The following is an 11,920-nucleotide window of genomic DNA, read 5'->3' as shown; positions in this document are numbered from 1 at the left end:
ATCAACCTGAAGGCTTGAACCACATCACTGCCTGTCGGACTTGAGACATCGAAGGATCAAAGTTAATCCAGATGCCTTTGTCATTCTCACCTTCTTTTGGCTGCAGGCTGTATCGTTGACAATCAGGGGAGTTTGCTCCCGAAGTCCTAGGGCTCGCCGTGTAGACACAGATTTCCATAGCAAACAGAGCCTCTCTGCCATCAAGGTCCTTGCCAACGGTGATCTCCTGCTTAATCAAATAATTGAGTCCGAGAAACAGAGAGGGTGAACCAAGGCTGTTTACCCGCCTCCAACTCAAAAATCCTGAATGCCCCAACAAGATGGTATCCTGCTCATAGACGTAACAGCCACTGTCCTGATAATCACGTATTGCACGGTGCTTGTATACAGTGGGGTTTTTGCAATATAACTTTTCTGCCTCATGTGTCCGAATGATCATCAGTCTTTTGTCGTCGTCTGATCGAGCGAGGAACCAGTTGTGCTTCCCTGTTTTTGGCAAAGGTGGTGTGATTACAAAGGGCAGCAACTGTAGGGACACTTCATCATATCAAAAAGGACAGGCATTGTTAATGTAAGATCAACATTTTTTAGAGTATGAGTAGGATAATGCAAGAAACAACATTGATATGTCCATGTTGGAACTGGGAGGAAAATACAGGGAAATGTATATTGGGTTCGAAAATATAGAAGTGCCATGCATGGTTATACTCATGTTATCTCGCAGTCGACTCTTCACAGGAAACTACCATGTCATGCATGTTATGTAATCATGTTATGTCCTCACAAACAAATTCTTCAAGGAAACTAACAGACCATGCATTGTTATATACTCATGTTCTGCGGGCAAAAATTTTGTGACGTTATTATTCTAGCCATTGATTGCTGAAGGGCGAATATAGGTATGTACAGATGGTAAGCATTACAAGATTTCACTACTTCCAAATATAGAGTTCTCCATATGCACATTTACTTCCCTAATGTATGGTTAGATGAAAGCAACAATGTGCATGTTTCTACATCATGAAAATGAGGAAACTAACATGGCCATTGATACACACTCATATTTAGTAGTATATAGATTACTATAAAATAAGGAGAATATCCATATCTTCCTAACTGTTTGATTATTCAGGGGTACAAATTGGCTGTAATGACATGGTCACAATCGCATGAATTAACTCATTCCAAATATAGCTGATTTACGACGTCTCTAATACATTGCCATAGTTCTACTCAAATTCTTCTCAAACAGGGATATGCCAATCATCACAAAAATTTCAAACAGTGTCATGGCGTCATCATTAACATCAGACGGAAACAACTTATACGCGCCATCCCAGCAATACGTAGTGCCATCTGCTTTGTCGATCGCGTAGATGATGCCATTGTGTTCAATAGCATCACAGAAGTGTGTATCAGCTTTGACGATCCACTGTGAGGTGAGTTGTCTCCAGCTAAAGAAGGCATCAGCGGAAAGATAAGCGAGTCCATGGTCGAACGAGGCAATTAGCTTGAAGTCTGCGTAATACGCATCTCGTGTGGGAACTTGGCAGATTAAAATCTTCTGCAAAACAAGGTGCGTCCAACTGACTTCGTAATCTAGATGGCCTGATCCGCGACGGTAAAACCCTATATAATCCAACGTAGGAAGGATAATCTCATGGGAGGTGTGGAAGTTCACGAGCACCGACTTTTTCCGGTCTTGTCTGACGGCAGCCATCCAGTGGGAGCTCATGCCGACCCAGTACAAACCTGCCAGGAAGTTTCAGGCGATGGTGTGATACGTCTCCAACGTATATATAATTTTCTATTGTTCCATGCTGTTATATTGTCAGTCTTGGATGTTTTATAATCATTTTATAGTCATTTTATATCATTTTTTGGTATTAACCTATTGACATAGTGCCAAGTGACAGTTGATGTTTTCTGCATGTTTTTTACATCGCAGGAAATTAATACCCAACGGAGTCCAAATGCAACGAAACTTCACGGATATTTTTTATGGACCAGAAGACACCCAATGGGCCAAGGCAGCGCCTGGGGGGTGCTCCGAGGGGAGCACAACCCACCAGGGTGTGCCAGGAGGCCGAGGCGCGCCCTGGTCGGTTGTGCCCACCTCGGGTGCCCCCCGGACCGCCTGTTTGCTCTATAAATACCCCAATATTCCAGAAACCCTAGGGGAGTCGATGAAAATCAATTCCAGCCGCCACAGAGTCCAGAACCGACACCATCACGGAGGGGTTCACCACTTCCATTGGTGCCTCTTCGATGATGCTGTAGTAGTTCTTGGTTGGTCGCTTCTCAATCTTTTGCTAGCCTTCATTTTGCACTAAGTATGATCTCTACTTGTGCATCCAAAAACCTTTAAACTAGTTTTGCCACATGAGTCCACTATATCTACCTATATGCGGTATTCTTTTGCCGTTCTAAGAAAATTTGTATGTGCCATCTCTAATTTTCAAAATAAACTTCTCTTTTGTGTGTTTGTACTGCTGGCGGAGCGGTGAGGGGTGGCTAATATTTTCCATGCTAGATGTGTTATTCTCACGATGAGTGTTTATTCACTTGTCATTGCACAAGAGTAAGGCAAAGGTATTAGGGATGCCCAGTCCCGAAATGAAAAATGAATTTACTTTATGTTGTCAAATAATAAATTCCTTGGAAAGTGTTGGTTTGGAAGGCAACCATGGATACGGCTAGCCATGGAAAGTGAAAGTATGGTGGAAAAATTAATAAACTTTATTTTCTATTTGGGAACCGCCTATGATATATCTAGCATGGAAAGTGTTGTGAACTCTAAGTCGTTTTCGTTGGTGGGAAAGGCACACCTCCCAAAATGTTTTTATCTCTAAGTTTTTTGCTTTGAGCTCTGGCACCTCCACAAATCCCTACTTCCCTCTGCGAAGGGCCTTTCGTTTACTTTATGCAATTTTTATTTTGAATTTGAGTCTCCATCTTCTCTTATAAAAGCACCAACTAGGAGGCAATATGATCGTACTTGAGTATTGGGTGTAGCTAATATGCGAGTGTGTTTCATGAATGGATCAATGACTGAGCATGATGGGCTAGGGATAACTTATTTTAGCGTTGATATTTTGAAAGACATGGTTGCTTGTTGATATGTTTGAGTATTTAAGTTATCATGTCAAAACTAGACTATTGCTTTGAATCATATAAATGTCCAAATGTCCATGCTATAAAGAAAAGAATTTGATATGACATGTTAGGCAGCATTCCACATCAAAAATTCTGTTTCTATCACTAACCTACTCAAGGATGAGCACGAGTTAAGCTTGGGGATGCTGATACATCTCCAGTGTATCTATAATTTTTTATTATTACATGCTGTTATATTATCAATCTTGGTTGTTTTATAATCATTTTATAGTCATTTTATATCATTTTTTGGTACTAACCTATTGACATCGTGCGAAGTGCCAGTTGTTGTTTTCTGCATGTTTTTTACATCACAGGAAATCAATACCAAACGGAGTCCAAATGCAACAAAACTTCACGGAGATTTTTTATGGACCAGAAGACACCCAATGGGCCAAGGCAGCGCCTGGGGGGGTGCTCCGAGGGGAGCACAACCCACCAGGGCACGCCAGGAGGCCCAGGCGCGCCCTAGTGGGTTGCACCCACCTCGGGTGCCCCCGGACCGCCTCTTTGCTCTATAAATACCCCAATATTCCAGAAACCCTAGGGGAGTCGACGAAAATCAATTCCAGCCGCCGCAGAGTCCAGAACCACCAGATCCAATCTAGACACCATCACGGAGGGGTTCACCACTTCCATTGGTGCATCTTCGATGATGTCGTAGTAGTTCGTTGTAGACCTACGGGTCCGTAGTTACTAGCTAGATGGCTTCCTCTCTCTCGCTGGATTCTCAATACAATGGTCTCTTGGAGATCCATATGATGTAACTCTTTTTGCGGTGTGTTTGTTGGGATCTGATGAACTTTGAGTTTATGATCAGTTATATCTTTTTATATCCATGAAAGTTATTTGAGTTTCTTTGATCTCTTATATGCATGATTGCTTATAGCCTCGTATTTCTTCTCCGATATTTGGGTATTTTTTGGCCAACTTCATCTATTTATCTTGCAATGGGAAGAGGTGCTTTGTAGTGGGTTCGATCTTACGGTGCTTGATCCTAGTGAGAGAAGGGGAACCGACACGTATGTATCGTTGCTACTAAGGATAAAATGATGGGGTCTATTTCTACATAAAAAGACCTTTTCTACATCATGTCATTGTTCTTATTGCATTACTCCGTTTCTCCATGAACTTAATACACTAGATGCATGCTGGATAGTGGTCGATGTGTGGAGTAATAGTAGTAGATGCAGGCAGGAGTCGGTCTACTAATCTTGGACGTGATGCCTATATAATGATCATTTCCTGGATATCGTCATGATTATTTGAAGTTCTATCAATTGCCCAATAGTAATTTTTTTACCCACTGTTTGCTATTTTTCTCGAGAGAAGCCACTAGTGAAACCTACGGCCCCCGGGTCTCTTTCTCATATTATTTGCCTTTGTGATCTATTTTCCTTTGCTTTTATTTTCAGATCTATTAAACCAAAAATACAAAAATACCTTGCTGCAATTTATTCTTATTTATTTTATTTGGCGTTCGACCTATCAATCTACTGCAATTTCCTCATGTCTGTTTGCCTATCTTTGGGTGCCGCTACCCAAAAGGGATTGACAACCCCTTTTACACGCCGGGTTGCGAGTAGTTGTTATTTGTGTGCAGGTGTTGTTTACGTTCTGTTGCTTGGTTCTCCTAGTGGTTCGATAACCTTGGTTTCATCACTAAGGGAAATACCTACCGCTGTTGTGCTGCATCATCCCTTCCTCTTTGGGGAAATATCGACGTAGCTTCAAACCGCATCACGGTGATTGGATCAAAGTTGAGGGAAGTGATGTATGGCGCCCCACTACATACCTGCAAAGAAGTTTCGGCTAATGGAGGTCGGATTGAAGTCGAGGGGCATCATATACGCCTCCATATCATGGTGAGCGAATCTCACAAGACCAGATAGCAGCAAGCAGGGTGTCTTGAAAAGCTTAGGCCTCGCTTCGACGATGGTCGTGTGCATGTCCCTCGAGCATGCAGCCAGCCGTAGGGCGCTCAACATATCCATACACGAACAATAGAGGTCGAGGGTGTCACTAGGGAGATTGCTCCAATCGCGGCTCATATGGATGCTGCGCGGTTCGCGTTCGGCCATGGTGGAGTTTTGAAGGTGGGGTTTTTGGGGGCTTGATTTACGGGGGAGATGGCTCTCGGTGCTGGAGCGGCTAGTGAGGGAATAGTGGTACTGGGGAGGCGAGCGAGGAGGGTACGTGGGGGCACAGTGAGATGATGAAGAGTGACCTCAGGATCTCCGGCGAGATGGAGATGGAGATGGAGTGGCGCTAGGGGAGAGGGAGACGAGGCGAGGCATGCTATACAGCGGCGGTGACAGTGACTGCACAGTGCACAAGGTGAGGCTGACTTTGGTAACCTGAACACGCCGCCTGGACTGGTGTCACCTCGGGCGCAGGGTCTTGTCACTTCACTGTGAGGACCGGATGAATAATATTTTGACCATCAAGTGTACCACAGTTGTACTACTACTACTAATACTACTACTACTACTACTACTACTACTACTACTACTACTACTACTACTACTAAGTAGTACTGTATAGCGGCCCGTGCTAGCATGCCTCTGGGTTCACTTCATCCTCCATGTATCATCCATATTGCGAGCAGAACCAAATTCTCGTGCATGCGGAAGCGCGAAGAAGGCTTTTTCTTTTTTTAGGATAACCGCATATTCCTTAACTAGAGAATGTTGTGTCTCCCACGCACACGCCAATATCCATCTGAACCAGCTACAACATATTTTTTTATCCGTTTGTAAGGTCCCACCTGTCAGGAGGGGTGCAGAAATAAAAAAGGAATCATAAAATGTCTCGCCACGGTGATTCGAAAGAGTGACCTCAACTAGCCAGTGGCACATGTAGCGCTAGAAGGATGGGCACATACACGGACAGGTACCACTCCTCGGTCTACCCGCATAACCTTTTCATTTAGTTTACCTAGTCGTCTAATCAACTGCATGCAGGACACTTCTCCCATTTACTTCTCCATTGGGAACCGATTTTCCTCGGCTTCTTCACCTCTCCTTCATCTTCATTTGCATCCAAACCACATTGCATTCATATTGTTTTAACCTCTTCACATACTCCCTGGAGTAATTCCGAAGCCCCTTTAAATAATCATCTTCTTCAGTTAGACTAGCCATCTAATCCTAATTCTCCAAACCATAGCCCTCCGGTCCAGCGGTTCCAAATGGCGAAAGAGATCGAGATGCAGGTTTTTAGCGTCCAACATGTCCTCGTCGAAGGCTCGTTGAGCATAGTTGCCACCGTCACCGACCACCCAAGGGTTGTTCGGAAGTGGATCAACAATGTGTCGAACACCCTACAAAAGGTGGAGATGAAGGTCATCGGTCTCGACGCAGAGTACACGGAGCGTGCCACTGGGAAGATCCAACGCGCCGCCATCCTTCAGCTGTGCCTCGAAGATGATGTTTTGGTGTACCACATCATACACGCGCCCTCCATACCAGGTGAGCTCCATGATTTCTTGTCTCTGGAGGACATGTACTTTTGTGGGGCAGCCATCGCAGGGGACAAACAGAAGTTGGAGCCGTACAACCTTGATTTGAAAAGCATCACTGACGTACAAACCAAAATAAAAATTCCTATAGAAGATTTTGATAAACCAACACCATCCCTATTCGACGTAGAAAATTTTGTGCTCAGAACAAATCTTCAGAAGGGTGATGAGACGCTGGCATTAAGGTCGTCTGGATGGGAGAATTATCCCTTGACGTACGAGCGGATAAAATATTCTGCCCTCGATGCCCGTGTGAGTTTCGAGATAGCTGCAAGGTCGAGAGAGCTTGTTGCGAAGCCGTCCCCCATAGAAAATGAGAACAAGAAGAAGAAGAAGAAGAAGCTGCACCAGCAGTAGGGCATTATGGATGGATGAACTATTTCCTCTCTTGTAAAAAAAAATTTCCTCTCTGTGTATATTGATATAGATGGACTATTTCGATGGTGTGCATGTCTTTGGAACAAGTAGTAGCGTGGGTCTGCTTCACTATAAGGAACTATTTATCCGCCTAGCTTTCTCTACTACTCCTTCCAGTGATGGTATGCAATGCATGTGTCCGTAGACATGACAGCTTGTCCATGGAAGTTCAACTACGGCGACCATCACGTTTCATCCACTGCCACTCACGATTCCCACGATGCCGCTCCAACCCACGACACCACGTCCCCCGACGTGTGCCTTACCCCTCTCGGGCGCACCGCCCCTCTGCCTTTGTGTGCATGACATGTGGGCCACCTGAAATGCGGCGAGCATCAAGTTTCTACCACAGCCATACGCGATTCCCACGATGCCCCTCGAATCCATGACACCACACGTCCCCCGACCTGCGGCTCACCCCTCTCGGCCCCGCTGCCCCTCTGCCTTCAGGAGCATTACATGTGGACCAGCCACCTGTCAGGTCCACATGTTATTGACTCCAAGGCAGGTGTAGTATGGCGCTAAAGCTCAGTCCTGAGGGCCCCGATAGGGAAATGTAACTCCTGCGCCAGGCCTTGTGGTGCTACCGCTGCACGAACTCGTGCCAAACTCGAGATTTGTTTCTTACTAGTACATGCACGCAACGATTTAATGGACATTGTAATCTCAACATGTGATGGGGAGCTCTAAATTTGAATTTGAAACTTATAAAACGAAAAATTCAAAACAAATAAACTGGAAGAGAGGGAGTATACCGTAGGATGTGTCCCATACGAAAGTCCCCTGGTTTTTCACCGCGAAGAAAGGAGCACAACGTCTTCGTACTCGTACGGCAACAAATTGGCCACAGACAGCATGGTCCACCTTTGACCGTCATGTACAAGGTTCGTGAAAGCAATCGCGATGTCGAACACCGCGATGAGAGTGTAATTTTGGTTGGCGGACGACCTTATCGGGGCTTCCATGATTGCTATCTTCTTCAATCTCACTGTGGTTCCATCATACCAATTCAGGCGGTGGCTCGTTGCAAGGCTGATCCCAATGTTGGACAAAGGTTCTACAGGAACGGTGTCACCGTTGTAAATGTTGTGCAAATTGATGTTGGTATCCTCCCGTACATATGCAAGCCAATCTCCACTGGCACCGAGCCTAACCTGTGAAATAGTGGGCAGGGGGAGAATTAGGAAATGGACGCGGAAGTAGTCTTTAGAATGCATTTACTACATGATCAAACTCATTACTTACCTTCTCATCAGACAAATCCGAGTGCCCCTCAACGTCGGCATCTCAAGGGGCGTCAACTTGCAACTACGGCCACGCCGCGCTGGAGAGACCCCCAAGGAAACATCCTCGCGCGTTGCACGTAACATCAAGATGCATTGGTATGAGTAGTTTAACTTCTGAGAGAAAAGGATGAACGAGGGAAGGCCTTATTTGCAAATGTGGAGAAGGGTGTAGGTATCTTTTTGCAAGACTGCCATAGTTTTCTTCCTATCCGTCAGATATAAATCGGACGGCCTATATTACAGGATGGCAGGCACACCATCATCACCAACTCTATTTTTTTTATAAGAGTAGTAGACTAGCAAGATGCTTGTGCGTTGCACGGAACATCAAGATGCATTTGTATGGGTAGTTTATCTTGTGGGAGAAAAGGATGAACGAGGGAAGGCCTTATTTGCAAATGTGGAGAGGGGTGTGCGTATCTTTTTGCAAAATTGCCATAGTTTCCTTCCTATCCATCAGATATAAATCGGACCGCCTATACTGCAGGATGGCAGGCACACCATCATCAACAACTCTATTTTTTATAAGAGTAGGGATAGAGATTAGTACTACCAATGTGATGGCCCGTGCGTTGCAATCACTGAAAAAATAGCGCGCTATAGCGTCATTAATAGCACGCTATAGCGTACTAAGAATTGTCTCGATATATATATATTGTGATGTACAACGTCTCGCTAATAGCACAATATAGCATGCTAATAGCATATTTTGAGGTCGACGCTATTTTGATTTAGCGCGCTATTTTCTTCCTTGGTTGCAATGGATCCAAAGTAGTAGAATAATACTTGTTCACGGGCTTGAAATATAAACACTGTATTTGATATACATATATCAGTAAAAATAAATCATGCTTCACTAAAAATATATTCCTCGGGCTGTTTTGATGAGGTGAGGGACGGGTGTGGCTGGTTTGAAGATAACAGGTTTTAAAAAAATTGGAGCTGTTTTTTTTTTACATTTTGTAGCGTGGCACGGCATCCGGTGCACCTAAGCGTCTGAAAAAATTGAGTTTGGGTCGGTGGCACACCCTGCGGCAAGATGCCCGTGTGGGCTTCTTCTATAACTAGCAAGATGCTCGTGCATTGCAGGGAACATCAAGATGCATTTTTTAACTAAACACCTGTTGTGATTGACCCTTGCAGGAGTAATCCCATGTGTAAAAACTAATGATATCTCGAGAATTTTATTAGAAAAATGGTATCTTTGGAACAAGTTTTCTCTACTACAGCTCCTTGCAGTGAGCGGTATGCAATGCATGTGTCAGCAGACATGACAACTTGTCCATGAAAGTTGAACCACGGCGACCATCATATTTCTACCACTGCCACACACGATTCCCACGACGCAGCTCCAACCCACGGCACGACGCCCCCGACGTGCGCCTCATCCCTCTCGGCCCCACCGCTCCTCTGCCTTTGTGTGCATGACATGCGGGCCAGCTGAACTGCGGCGACCATCAAGTTTCTACCACAGCCGCACCCGATTGGACGCGGTTTGCCTGTTCCGCTCCTGTGCTCCGATCCGTACTCCCGCACCATCGAATTTTCATCCAGCGGCTGTGACACATTTCGTCCCGGACATCAATCCTCAGCTGGAGTACTTATGTACTACAGGTATTGCCCGCCGGTGTGGCCATCTACGCCTCGTAACGCTCCGACGCCCAGCTGTGGCACCCTCGCCACGGCCACGCCACGGCCACGCCACCCCCGGCCGGTTCATCTCGAACGAGTGAGTCGCGAACCACGCCACCACCATGAGAATGACATGAGGGCCCGCCGCATTTAAGGTCCACATGTCATTGACTCATGGCCGGTGCACTAAGCCACTGAAGCTCGGTCCCATGGGCCCCTTGAGGGAAATGTAACTCCTGCGGCAGGCCTTGTGGTGCTCCCGCAGTACGAGCTCGTGCCAAACCCGGGATTTGTTTCTTACTACTACCAATGTGTCGGCCCGTGCGCTACAATGGATCCAAAGTATATCTATTTAGTGGAGTGCACTCTGAACACATTATCTATTTATTTTTCTCTAACCTTTTCTAGCCATGCAACCAAGCCACATAAGCTTCATGGGTGCCCCCCATGTCATATTATTCATACTACGTTGACTGAAAAAAAGATAAATCATCCAAAACAAGATCTTCACATTTTTTGTTCCTACGATGTTGTGTTGTGCACGTACCTAGTTGTATAGTGGTAGTACTAGTTGTAGTACAAACTTCGTACTAGTAGGAGTAGAGTACGAAATGCTCCTACTCTATCAACGAGCCCCATCTGACACCAAATTTCTTGGCTTCCGTGCTACAACTCTATCTTCCCCTCGTTTCTGTTTTCCAACGCGGCGGGCGGGGTGCGGTTTGCCAATAGTCGGTTTGCTCAACTGTGGTCCCACATGAAAGTGAAAATGCTAGGCAACACGCCTTCCCTAGCTATGTGGCATGCCGGACGGGCCGTGGAGTACTCCCGATTCCCGGGCGTGTGGGGGTGCGACGTGAACGCGGCAGGCCTTTTCCTTTTACTAGCAACTAGTTGACCCGTTGCGCCAAATGGCGCAAAGACCCGCTAAAGCCATGTTAGCAATGAAAATAGTTTCCTTTAGTAAGAACATATTCCATTTTGATAGTAGTAAGCCCATGTTTAAATCATGATATATTGAAAATATGTTTATTACGCTGAGAAATCTGAGCCTCATGTATGAAAAAAAAAACATATTTTTACAACATGTATAAACCAATTAAGGAGGTATTTTTTTAGCGGTGTTGTACAAAACTTTTATTTTCCATATACATGAAAAAAACCTCCCCTTGTTGTGCATATGGAGGCATAGGTATTTGAAGGGCCCATATGCTACCTAGTCCGACCCATGCTACATATGGAGTAGAATGTGAAGCGGGCAACTGCATCCATCTGCCTATTTATCCCTTTTTCTTCCTCGATGGCTCATTTGGGCAAGCGAGACGTTTCCGGCAGAGAGGTACCCAACTGGCGAGATTTCCCCTTTCCTATTACTATCTCGGATTTCTTTGCATGCATGGATTTAGTTCTCATTTATCTAGATTATACTTCCCCCCTCTTTTTGTGGCAATTTTTACCAAGTGGCGCAGAGACGCGCTGAATCCATGTACGCATTGAAAAGAAAATCCATAATTTAGTTGGTTTTGTTGTGGGCAAGCACATATGTTAATAAAATTAACGCTCTATAATAATAATAATAATAATAATAATAATAATAATAATAATAATAAAGAATTGTTGCTTGTTGTCTACAATTAGATGCACACACACATTTAAATTTGGCAGCACAAAGTCCCACTGAAAACCATGTTCGTCTGAAAATATGACTCGTAACCCCAAATGGCACATAATCCCATTTAATACCATTTGCGCGTTTGAGAATATTTGTTCATAATTTTATGTTTGAGCAAGCATAGGGCATGAATTGTGAACCTTTTCATTGAGGCTTGTCTTTCAAAATCTAAACTTGCATGCATAATTTGTTATGTTATATGGGTAACAGAGATCCATATTTTTTAAAAATTTATTC

The sequence above is a fragment of the Triticum aestivum genome, chromosome 4D (assembly GCF_018294505.1).
Source record: "Triticum aestivum cultivar Chinese Spring chromosome 4D, IWGSC CS RefSeq v2.1, whole genome shotgun sequence".
Taxonomy (NCBI): Eukaryota; Viridiplantae; Streptophyta; class Magnoliopsida; order Poales; family Poaceae; genus Triticum; species Triticum aestivum.
Note: the sequence above shows the minus strand (reverse complement) of the source record.